The sequence below is a fragment of the Leptonychotes weddellii genome, chromosome 10 (assembly GCF_054177405.1).
Source record: "Leptonychotes weddellii isolate Sample4059 chromosome 10, ASM5417740v2, whole genome shotgun sequence".
NCBI classification, from domain to species: domain Eukaryota; kingdom Metazoa; phylum Chordata; class Mammalia; order Carnivora; family Phocidae; genus Leptonychotes; species Leptonychotes weddellii.
In genome coordinates this window covers 119,050,538-119,062,742 of record NC_138378.1, presented here as the reverse complement: position 1 = coordinate 119,062,742, position 12,205 = coordinate 119,050,538, and the positions used below count along the sequence as shown (strand labels likewise).

The following is a 12,205-nucleotide window of genomic DNA, read 5'->3' as shown; positions in this document are numbered from 1 at the left end:
CTGCAGGGGGTGGTCCTGGCTCCACGTGCCCGATGCACAGTCTGCAGGGGGTGGTGCCACTGTCGGTCCCCGTGTTCTTCCGAGCAGCTTCGCGCACTTGTATTTATGGGATGAAGTAACACTGTCATATCTCTAAATACTGGGACTGTGTGGGGCTTCTGGTCCTGGGCATCTTCTGAGACCCTAGAGAACACCTAAGGGTATATTCGGAGACCCAGCTCTGCAAAGGCTTTAAGTAGAAGACACGTCCTTATGTGCTGTACCCCTTCCCCACCTTGTAGGTGCTGCGGGCATCTCGATCCCACCCTGTCCTGCCCAGTCCCAGTGTTTTGAGCAGCCTCATACTGGGTTCTCAGTGTCTTCTCTGGAGGCCGCAGCCGAGGCCGCCTGATGATCCAGGCTGTGCCCCATGAGGCCATCACAGACTCAGGTGGGCGGTTAGGATGGAGGGAACGCATGGACCGCTGCAGGGCTCGTCACGTTGTTTTGGGAGGTGACAGATGGAAGCACACAGCCATCTTGCAGAAGGTGGTCACGTGCGCCTCCCGTGGGGTGCCGGAACCCGGTCCCGCTGTGCCTCGCCCCGGCCACCCCTTTACAGCCCCACTGCTCCGACCTGCTGCTCCCCTCGAAAGACTGGCCAGAGGTCCAGAGAGTCGAAGGGGTGTTTTAAGACAAAACCCGGCTGGCTTGCTAACTGCTGTGACAGAGACAGCCCAGACAGAAGAGAGGACAAGCCTTCCTTGCTTTTGTCCCCACCCCCTTAGCTGTCACCTGGTTTGGAAAGAAAGAAGAGTTTTCGTAGGGCAGCGTATTAAAGAGAAAGTTCCGGACCCAAACGGTCTAGCTGTGTGTAGACTTGTCAGCATACACCTCGAGGAAGTGACCCGTGAGACCCCCTTCTGAAGCCCCTGGTTGGTGGAGCTGCAGGTGCTCTGGGAAGTTGCGGAAGTCAGCCGTGACCCGCGCCTTCAGCCGTCGCGCTGCCGACTCTCTCCTGAACGTGGGGGCGTGTTTGGAGCACTTTGCTGTGGCTCTTCTGTGACAGGCCACAGCCTCGTTGTCCACTATTCTGGGAGTGTCCCTGTGGCCATAAAGGACTTCCCAAAGGGTCCTTCCCGGTAGGGCAGTGGTTCCTGGGAATGTGGGCAGGGACGCAGATGGTGGTTCTCGCTGTCTCTGCGGCACGTGCCTGAAAACACCGAAGTCAGAGAAATACGTGTGCTCCGTGTTCCTCGCCTACCTCCTTTTGGCTGACAAGGTGGGTGGCGTCACCAGACCGAGACCCTGTGCGTGGCTGTGGGGCTACCGTCCGGGTATTTCAGACCGCGGGGGCCTGAGCGCTCATGCAGGCCACGGGCTTACAGAACGCTTTGTTCTGGCGGCAGAACGTCTTCTTTCTCTTTTGTTTGCAGACCAGCTAGGGCGTGTGGTCTGAGCTGGGGTAGAGGACTCAGAACCCTGTGCTCTGCTCCCCCGAGCCTGCATGGTGCAGCCGGACCCTCCCGCACCAGGCCGGCCTCCTGCTGGCGTCACAGGGCCCGGCTCTGCGCTCTCCCTGTCCTCCAGCCGCACGCCAGGGGTCACGGGCAGCGTTTTTAAGAGCTCTGCTTGGTCTCCGTGGACATTAGCTCAGACGTGTCAGGAGCCCCGTGGAATCGAGGCTGCGAGGGAGCTGACGCCCGGCCTGCGTCCCCTCATGGGTCGTGGCTTTCACCCGTGTGCTCAGAAGGGCGAATTTTGTCTGCACCTACAGCGGGGAGGGACAGGCAGCCCACCCACTGACCGCGTCTCAGAAGTACTTGCAGTTAGCATGGGACACGTTAAATTAACTGTTAGGGAACACTGGTGTCTTTTCTTTGAGAAGAAGTTTAAGAGCTCTCTCCCCTTCAGCTCTGTGATGAGCTCATGACTGCGACAGCCGTAACTTGTGAGGGAAAAGTTTCCTCTGTCCAGGCCCTGTTGGGCACTTCGCACGTGTAACCTGCTTGATTCCTTGAGGTGACCTAGGAGGTTGGCCTTTCCACCTTGTTTTGGACAGAAGGAAATGGAGACCCAGAGAGGTCATGCTTGGCACCACAGGTTGGTTCCGTGGCTGACCCATAGGTAATGTCGTTTGCCCGGCTCCAAATCCTGCCTGCTTCCTTTGCACACCTTGGTCCCCTCACAGGGCGGTGAGGGCCTGCTGTCTTCCATGCTCCCCTCGAAAGTGGCCCATGCAGCTCAGCATGTGAATCAGAAGCTTCTGGCTGGTGAAAGGCCAGTTCCCTCACAAAACCCTCGAGAGAGAGAGAGGGTGGGGAAGAGCGTCTGGGTCGTGACCAGGGTCAGGTGTCCAGGGCGCTGCTGGGTGGGTTGTGAAGACCACGGCCGAGAGCCAGGGGCCTTCTGAAGGCCCTTGGATACAAGCTGAGTGTTCCCTTGACTCCATGGCTAGCCGCCTAAATGATGCTTTCAGTGAGCCCACGTGTGGCTCACGGTCATTGCCCAGCAGAGCTGGCTGCTGGCCTGGCCAATCTCTTAGTCCCCGAGGTTGGAGGACATGTGACAGTCCTACTCAAGTACCCTAGACCTGTCCCAAGCACACACCACTCCCCGTGGGAGATAGGGTAACCGGATCCTGCAAAAGACACTGTTGTGGCCCAGACCCAGCTCCCGGTGAGGCTGGTGATCTCCGTCAGAAGCATCCCAGCCGGCCTGTAGCTCCAGGGAGCTCTCCCACCCATGTCTCTGGGTCTGGGAAGCCTTGCCTCTTTCACAGCCTGCTCTCCAGAGCACTGCCTAGGGGTTGCCAGGGGGCTGGGGGGCAAGGTAGAAAGGAAGCAGAGGGATTGAGAGATGGGGTGGGACAGGGAACATTTGCAAAGTAGTTTGATGGTTAAGAACACAGAGACTCTGCGGTCCACTTGCTTGCTCACATTCTGGGGAACTGTAGGTGGCTGGAGCAGCAAGTGGGTACCCAGGCCCCTTGGACCCCGAGTGGTTTGGCATGACACACGTCTCTGACTTCAGCGCCTGCTCTCATGCGGGGCCCACGAGGTTAGCTCTGTGTCACTTCCTTGCTGTGACCCTTTGTTTCCTAAGTGCCCCCCCCCCCCCCCGCCCAACCCTCCCATTCTGGGATTCTAAGAATCAGTTGTTCTTTAGAAATGCACAGATTGTCTGTGATATCTGGGAGGCTGTTCTGCGACCGTGGAGGCCGATGGAAAACTACTTGGAAACACAGGAGGAGGAATATAAACCGTGCGTTGTTTTTGTTTTTGCTTATTGAAACCCTTTGATTTTATTTTCTTCTGTTTCTCCCTCGGGATGGGCTAGGATGTGCAGCGTGGACGTTTGTACCTTTGGAAGGAAATCCTTACAGCAGAGTCGAGCCTCTCGGACATTTCCAGAACAATGCTTAGAGTCTGGCTTAAGTTCTTATTTTTAAAAACTTAGCCTAGCAGAAGTTTGCTTCTGATGCGTGGAAGGCATGCCGGGAAGGGAGCCTCTGCCTTTGTTTTGTTGGAGCAGTGAAGTGGGGGGAGGCCCCCAGGGTCCTTAGATGCTACTTCATCAGGGCGATGAGAGTGGCCGGCGTGTGTTCTGAAAGGTGATGGCCGACATACACAACTAAAGGAACTTGACCCGGTCTGCCAAGTGAAGAGAAAGCAGTCATGACTCAGAAATGCTGGAGTGCAGAGAGGTTGATGGAAGTTAGAAGAGCTGTCGGCTTGTTCTGCGCATTCATTTCTTCTCTCTGGCTCCCAACCTCCTCCTCTGCACAGGGCGCGGTCATGCCTGTGATGTCCGAGCCCGCGTGGGGTCCCGGTGTGTGCACACGGGAGACTGGTTGCAGGGTCCCGGCACCGCTCCCGGATTCATGTTGACAAGTGGTTTTATTTACTTCCTTCAGGTGAAGGAAGAACTGGCCTGCATCTTATTTTGAACTTGGCAGCAAAGGGATTGTGTGAGGTCATTGGTCAGTGTAATGCCAATTGACGGGGCGTGTGTGTGTGCGTGCTACTTTGCTGTTTGAAATAACCCTGGTCCCCTTGATGTCTTTCTTGGTTTGTGGGCTTATCATTTGTCTTACGTCTTTTGTTGTATTTTCTCTTTTTAAAACATGTGATAATGCACACATACTAAAAATTTGGGCCCATACAGAGAAGATCAGCATGGCCCTCTCGCAAGGATGACACGCAGAAACACATGATACTTCTGTGGTTGGAAGAGAAATAATAAATAGCTTTTTTTCCCGACGTCTCATGTTAAATCAATTCATGGGTTTCTTACTGCCCCTATCACATCACAGAAAGGTTGGTTGCTTTGTAGGTATTTGATTTGCATTCAGATTACCCTTTCTTCCTTTAGCTGTACTCAGATGTTAAAACGATAATATGCAGCACAGTTCTGACCGGGAAAGAACAAATTATTTTCTGATGGTTGGAGCTATTTTATTTTTGAGGTTGGACTCCTGTAAAAGTATGTTGTCTGTCTCAGGATGCCGACTGTTCATTTAGGTTCTGTATTAAGCACTGACTTTGTTCAAGGCTCTGTGAGTGCAGCTTTTGGGGATCCAGAGATAGGCGTAGATCCGGCTTGAAAGAGATGCTAATGTGTTTGGAGAGATGAGACACGCACAGCAAGGACGCCATTAACGATTATTTCAGTAAATGGGAACTCTGGCGGACCATCTTGCCGTGGGGGGCTCCGTAAGGCCCCGATCCCCGGGGGCCCTCTTCCGTGAAGCACTCCTGGTGAGACCCTCTGGAAATGCCACCTCCCGGAGCTGCTGTCCCTCGATGGCGGGGTGGAAGGCGGACAAGTCGTGTCTGTTGGCATTTGGAAATCCCTATCACTTACTATAAACACGTGTCCCGTTTTGTGTGAGCTCTAACCTTCTGGCTCGGTGTCCTCATCTGTAAAGTCAGGGTGTTTATCCACGTGTATATCCCTTCGGACTGTGCTGATAGTTATAGTAATATGATCGTAAACTTAAATAGCTAACGCTTACTGGGCAATCAGTCAAATATTATTCTTTCTATTTTATGTAGTTAACTGGGCGCGTGGGTTATTTTATCAACTACGTGTAAGCTTCCTCAGGCGGGGTGCCCTTAGCCAGTGCCCAGCCCAGGCCCTCACACACAGAAGGTCTTCAGTGCACGACTGGACAACCCCATGCTCTCCGTCTGGTTTGTGCCATCCTGAGGCCCGGGCTGAACCTTTGGAGGTCTTTGAACTGTGGTAGGGTTGGCCATGGAAGAGAGACCACATGAGCATGATTTTACTTTATTTTATTATTATTGTTATTATTATTATAACTTTTAGAGAGGGAGAGAGAGAGCAGGGAGGGGCAGATGGAGAGGGAGAATCCTAAGCGGGATCCATGCTCAGTGCCAAGCCCGACGTGGGGCTCGATCTCACAACCCTGAGATTGTGATTTGAGCCGAAATCAAGAGTTGAAAGCTGAACCAACTGAGCCACCCAGGCGCCCCAACATAATGGTAATTTTAAAAGATGGATGGATAAGGGGACCATCCTACACGCGTGGAAGCAGAAGACTGGGGACAAGTTGTACGTAGACTGGAATCAGACTAACAAGTCCAGGAGAAGCAGATTGACTCCTGAAATCCAGTTTCTGTGTTTGAGACGTGTGAGGACATTTCTTTCTGAACTACACCTTCCACAGAGACACACCAGGGTCTGGAGAGAAGGGGGCAAGGTAACATCGAGAGTTCCCAGATGGAAGGAATGTTAAATACTTCAGAATACAAGCCTGACTTTTGGTTTAGCAGATGTTCACCCTCACTGGCCAAGCAAGGAGTCTTTGGGTTGAAAGATGTCCGTGTGTTTTGGAGATGAAAGAATTTCCACTCAGTTTTTTGTTGGGCCCCGGAGTTAATACGCAGCACACCCTGATCAGATGCATCCTGCCTGCTGGCTCTGTCCTGCTCAGCTGGGGACCCATGTCGCTCTCCCCGCTCCCAGACATTCCTTGTCATGTGTTAAACTACTTCTTGGCATCTTGTTCTCCTCCGAGAAACCACTTTGTTTTGCTTCATTCCCTGCTCAGAACGAATCTGTATAATTGAATGTGTGGATCCACATAGATGCCGTCTCCCTGGGGGCCTCCATCCAGAATGACAGAATGAAAGAACACGACAAGGGAAGAGGCTCAGATAAACCAAGGAGTTTAACTTCCTTCCCTCCCTTTGTCCTTCTCTCGTTCTTCTGTGTTTCTTTCTTCTCTTCTTCTGTCCTTCCTTTTTAATCAAAGAGGAGAAGACTTCTCACTGGTTAAGACACATCTGGAGGTAAAACTCAGAGTTTCTGGGTTGTATGTCTTTTATGTGCAGTCGCTGGATGAGGGATTGGGGTTTTTAAGATGAATTTAATATAGTTTCTGCCCCCAAGCAGCCCCACATGAGAGGAAAATGTGGGGCACGCAGTGTGCACGCGGTAGGGAGGTTTGCATTTGAGAACCGCCCCTCTAGTTGCTCGAGTCTCGTGTTCTCACTCACTGACTGGCCCCCATGACCAGCTCCGAGGCAGAGTTGGAGAAGGACTAATGTCGGGGCCCCAATAAGAGGAAACCATTGCAGGAAGAGCAGAAATATAAAGGAACGAACAACAAAACCAACAGCCAGAGAGCATACCGCCCTCGGTCTGAATTCTCCTTCCGTGGAATCCTCGTCTTGTGGCGTGAGATCGAGGAGGGTGTGAGGAGAGGGGGTGTAGAAGTTGGATCACGCGTATGAGGGAGCCCTCCGGCTACTTCTGCAGGACGCTTCCTGTGGAGTGGCGCGTGGACGAGAGCTTCGCTCGGCTCCGCGGGCCGGGCGCTACCAGGGTGGAGCATCACAGGGAGCATAAAACACTGCACACAGTGGTTTGTGATGTGGCCAGGAGAGGAAATGGGACGCGTCCTTGGTTGCTGCAAGGGGGTGTGTTGGAGGCTGGGGCGGGAGGCTGAGCTGCTCGGTGCAGGCCACACTCTAGGGCCGGTGGAAACGTCAGGTCAGTGGGTTGGCAGCCCCCAGCCCCCTCCTGCAGGGAGGGTGTTTTCTCTCAATTACCCCGTTACAGAAAGGTCTGTATATTTAGGGCTTTGATGAGTTTGGGGGACCATTATGAGGGTTTGGGTACCCTCTTACACTCTTGGACGCGGGTGTAAACTTCACATGCAGACAGCAAGTGCATGTGGATATGACTTCCCTGGAGGTGCAGTGTGCAGGACTGTGTCCTCAGGACTCCGTAGATGACGCCGTTTCCCTGTCATTTCTAGGTAAACAGTGAAATAAGCATAGCATTTTTTTTTTTTTTTTGGTAATTAATTTTGTAATACTAAAAGGAAATGTCTGTTTTCACAACCAGTATAGCTTCACTGGGGTTTTCATTTATTGTTTCCCATTTTTTTTTTTTTTTTGTTAAAGATTTTATTTATTTATGTGACAGAGAGAGACACAGCGAGAGAGGGAACACAAGCAGGGGGAGTGGGAGAGGGAGAAGCAGGCTTCCCGCGGAGCAGGGAGCCCGATGCGGGGCTCGATCCCAGGACCCTGGGATCACGACCTGAGCTGACGGCAGACGCTTAATGACTGAGCCACCCAGGCGCCCTGTTGTTTCCCATTTTTAAACAGGATGTCCATTTTAGTTTTGAGAGAGTTAAAAGTTTAGTGTTATTTAAAAAGAAAGAAAGAAAGAGGAAAACACCCCAAACCCCACAATCACACATTCAGTCCGAGAGAAGGCATTCACTCAGCAAGCCATTGTGTGCCCCATCCTGTGAGGCCCTGCATTTGTCTTGTTTCTTAAGCCCTATATTTAGTAAGAAAAGAGGTGATTTGGTCGAGCCTGTGAGTCTCATCGGGACACATTGGCCCGGGCGGCTCTGGAAGATTTTAACGTTGGGCTCATTCCCCACATGGTGGATGTTGTCTTCCCAGGATGCAGAGACCAAAACAGCAGAGACACAGACGGGACCGTCTGGTCGGTAGGAGCGGCTCTGGCCTTCCCAGAACCTGCAAGCCTGTGCTTTGAGGTTTGTTTTGGGAGAAGGACAAATTGCCACTGTCGAAATCCCCAATCACCAAAATATCCCTAACAGCCTATTATAAAAAGAACATTTTAAGGTAGAGGTTAATATTAGCTCGATGCCTTTTCTGCGAGGGCCTCCTCCCCCGGCTTTCTGCAGCGCAGTGCATAGTGCTTTGGAAGCGGGTCCGGCTGGTCTGAAGAAGCTCCTTTGTTCAGTAGAGTAAGAACCGCGGGGGGCGTTGTGTGCGCAGGTCTCCGAGGGAGCCCGTGGTTGGGCGAGCGCCCGGGTTCCGCGCCTGCCCTGATCCCCGATGGGCGCACGGCCCGGTTCCCTGCTTCGAGCCCTGTGGTCCCACCTCCTGGGCGTTGGCACCCGGGAGCCCTCTGTTCTTGCACGTGCGTGTGTCTACCCTGCACCAGCCCCTTTTCCCAGATCGACCCTTGAGTTCCTGCTTGGCTTCTGCTAACGGGGTCATGAGTTTTGTAGCCATCCACAGGGCATTTGGGGGCCCCTCCGTCCCTGCGTCCTCACACACGGCCCCGCCCCCAGCCCTCCTGGGACTCCCCGATGGTGCGTTGTTTGCTCCACGACCCGAGGCTCCTAGCAGTTCACACGTGGCGTGGAATACGTTCTGGGATTGTTGTTCGCTGCTTTTAAATGTGGGCCCTCCATGCTCTGCCACAGCTGCTCCCCGGGGCCCGGCAGCTGTGACGTGGAGCTTGAGGGGACAGCAGGGTGCTGTTGCCTGGCACGGTGTGAGGCTAAGACAGCAGGGCCTGGGCTGACGGCAGCGGCGATAGTGGCGGGGGCCAGCCGCCCAGTCCTGCCCGGATCCCTTCCTCAAGTGTCTTCTCTTGCAGCCGCTCTGGATATGTGTTCTAGAACCCGTCTGGCTTTCCTTATTTGCATTAGAAGCTACACAATGAGAATATCCTCTGGGATGACTCACGAGTTAGGATATGTTGGCAAAGGACATTTGCATTTTATTTTGGTTGAAGGAGGAGAACAATGAACATTTAGGGCACAGAAGGCAGGCAGGTCGAATTAATGCCAGAACAGACTTCTGGTTGGCAGTATCCAGCTTCGCCCATTGCTAGTCACCTCCTTGGCCAGGGCAAACCAAGGATTTATTCTGGGAACATGGCACACTGGTCCAGTAATTACAGCGTGGCCTCTGGCCCTGGCAGTAATGAGACCCCAGGCTTCCCAGCAGGACTTCTGGGGTGGAGGAGCCCCTCTGCTCCGCAGGGCCGGCCTGGTCTCTCACAGGGGACAGACCCACCTGACGACTTGGTCATTTTGTCCAGCCATACAAAACAGCAGCCAGAATTACCTGGAAATTTGTTTTTTACAAATCAGTTGAGCCACAGTGTCTAGGGAGAAGCAAAGTAACTCTTCTTCAGGTCAAAGGATTCACTTTTGGACCCGGTAGGGCCCCTGCCAACGCCTCCGAGAATCACCCTCCTCAAACATCAGAGCGGGCGGTGACCGCCACGCTGCGTCCCCCGAGCGTCTTCCGTTCCCCAGCAGGGACGCCGTGAGGTTGGCGGAGTGTGGCTCAGGCCTGGCTGTCAGATGACGTCCCAGGTTCAGGGACACCATGGCAGGTGGCCTCAGGCGCCTCGGGTCTCCTGCCTGCTGGTCCCTGGCTCTGGCCGTGATGACAGCTCGTCATCCGCGAGGGAGCACCAGTGGTCACGACCACGGCAACTGTCCTCCTTCCCTGCGGAGCACTGACCGAGTTCCGGCCCTGTTAGCAGCGTGTCACATCTGTTCGTGTGTCTGGTCCTCACGATGGCCCTGAGCACTGCTGTGGGCTGTGTGTCCCCAAATTCACGTGCTGAGTCCTGTCCCCAGGACCTCAGAATGTGCTGTTATGTGGAGACAGGGCCTTTCCAGAGGGAATCCGGTAGAAACGAGGTCACCGGGGTGGGCCGTGCACCAGCTCACAGGTGTCCTCATGAGAAGGGGAAATTTGGAGACAGACACATCAAAAGGAAAGACGGTGGGAAGGGACACAGGAGGAAGACAGCCACCTGCAAGCCAGGGGGGAGAGAGGCCTAGAACAGAGTGTCCCTCGGAGCCTCTGAAGGAACCAGCCCTGGGACACCTGATCTCAGACTCAGCCCCCAGAACTGCCTGACAGTAATCGTTGTGTGCGCCACCCGGTCTGCAGTCCTTGGTTCTGGCAGCCCTCACAAACCACAGGTGTCGCCCTCCATTTGTAGATGTGGAAACTGAGGCCCAGCTTGGTTCAGTGACTCGCCCAGGTTCCCCTGGAGAGCAGGGGTTGCAGGCCTGTGAGACCCAGGTCATGTGGTGCCAGGGTCGGCACTCGGCCACCAGACCTGGGAAGCGGGTGGCCTGAGCCTTCTTTCTGTACAATATTTCCTGCTGTGACCTCTCAGCTGGCCTGGTGCTTCCTGTCCTTCCTCCCAGGCCCTCATCCCTGTTGGAGGTTTTGAGCTACATTTATGCCCCCAAAGCCATGGCCTGCACAAAACCGAGTGCACAAAAATGTTTCTTAAAGAAAGCAAATAAACCTCGAGGATGTGAATTTTGTGCACAGAAATCACTCCTGGCTCTACCTTATTTTCCTAAACATGTCTTTTTTCATTGCCACATTTTTTTGTCTGTTTTATTACGAAGGAGAGCACGCACCTTGTAGAATATCGGGTGAGTGTAGAAAATCAGAAGCACTGATCATCATTTTATTTTACTTTATTGTTGTCTGCTGGTTTCCTGCCACCCCTTTGTGTTGTCCTTGTTCTGGAAGCTCCAGCTGGCTTGAGGTTGGCCCCAGCCCGGAAGTTACTTGGGACCTCTGGGATGGCTGTGCAGATGGGTGTTCTCTCCGTTCCCTCGATGTCCAAGAGTCTGTGAGGTGTGGCCTTCAGTTGTCTGGTTTCTCGAGTGGGCCTGATTTCTTTGGCACCCTGAGATCTGCAGGGGTTGGGGAGGGCCCTGATGACAGGCCCGTCTGGTATACGGGATAATCCTGATCTTGTTCAGTGTATGTACCCAAAAGATCCTGAATGTTGCAAAATAAACAACGGAGCAGCTTTTGTGATGGGATGGTTAAGACTGAAAAATAAATGGGGTTCTTAGGTGGGGTCTGGCTGAGGACAAGATGGTTTCAGGATGACGGCGTGTTTTCCCTGACCCTTCACTCTGCCCAGCATTTCAGCCACGTGGAATGGGCCACCAGTTAATCTTTAGAATAAGTGCAGGCAGCCCTGGGATCTCAGTGGGGTGGCCCGGCAACTCCAATGATCTGGGAATTAGGAGTCCTGTCTCCTGGTTTGATTCTGCCGCTCGGCTCCGTGCTGGTGGAAGTCACTTGTTTCTGAGTGATGTAGAGAACGAGGGCTTGGACAATAGGATTCCCAAGGCTCTCCCTCGCTCTTTTACTGTATTTTTGGCATGGATTCAACTCCCAATTCTCTAACCTGCACCTGCACCTCCACCTTTGAAGTGAGGCCTTGAATGTTTTCCTGCTGCAAGTGAAGAGAGTACAGAAGAGCTATTTCTAGCTTCCTGCTTTGCTGCTTTTGAACTGAATGCAGTTTTCTTTCTGGTCTTTTCTTGCCGGTGTGCAAAGGGGTCGGGGGATGTCAGCCTGGTTCACGAGTGGTGTCCTGGGAGGGATGGCTCTCTGATCCATGCCCACCGCCTCGTACAAGTAAAAGCCAACCAGGCTGGAGCCAGCGAAGCCCACCTGCTTCCCTGGAAGCCTGAGCAACAGTGTACCCCTGAGCAGACTCTCATTTTAACTGGCCCCCCTCCTCCTCCGCCTCCCCTTCCTCCTCGTCCCAGGCAGGGGTTGTGGGCACATGCTGGCTCATTTGCATGAGGGTTCTGCAGATTGAGTGACAGTCTGAAATGCTGTCATGCCCCTTTGCTCCTTTGTCAAACTTTGGGAGAGAACTTTCCCCCAACCTACAGCAAGGATATTATATAACTTCTGGTGTTCACCCCCATTCATCTTCTTTTTTTTTTTTTTTTAAAGATTTTATTTATTTATTTGAGACAGAGAGAATGAGAGACAGAGAGCATGAGAGGGAGGAGGGTCAGAGGGAGAAGCAGACTCCCTGCCGAGCAGGGAACCCGATGCGGGACTCGATCCCGGGACTCCAGGATCATGACCTGAGCCGAAGGCAGTCGCTTAACCAACTGAGCCACCCA

At 53.3% G+C, this 12,205-nt stretch overlaps 1 protein-coding gene and 1 pseudogene across 3 annotated transcripts in view; both read left to right on the top strand.

The window, feature by feature from the left end:
- The window catches only part of RNF144A (ring finger protein 144A), a 74,512-nt gene that overhangs the window by 41,742 nt on the left and 20,565 nt on the right, over nucleotides 1–12,205 (top strand). The gene's annotated exons all lie outside the window — the stretch shown is intronic.
- On the top strand, nucleotides 4,106–4,202 carry LOC115944325 (U6 spliceosomal RNA; annotated as a pseudogene).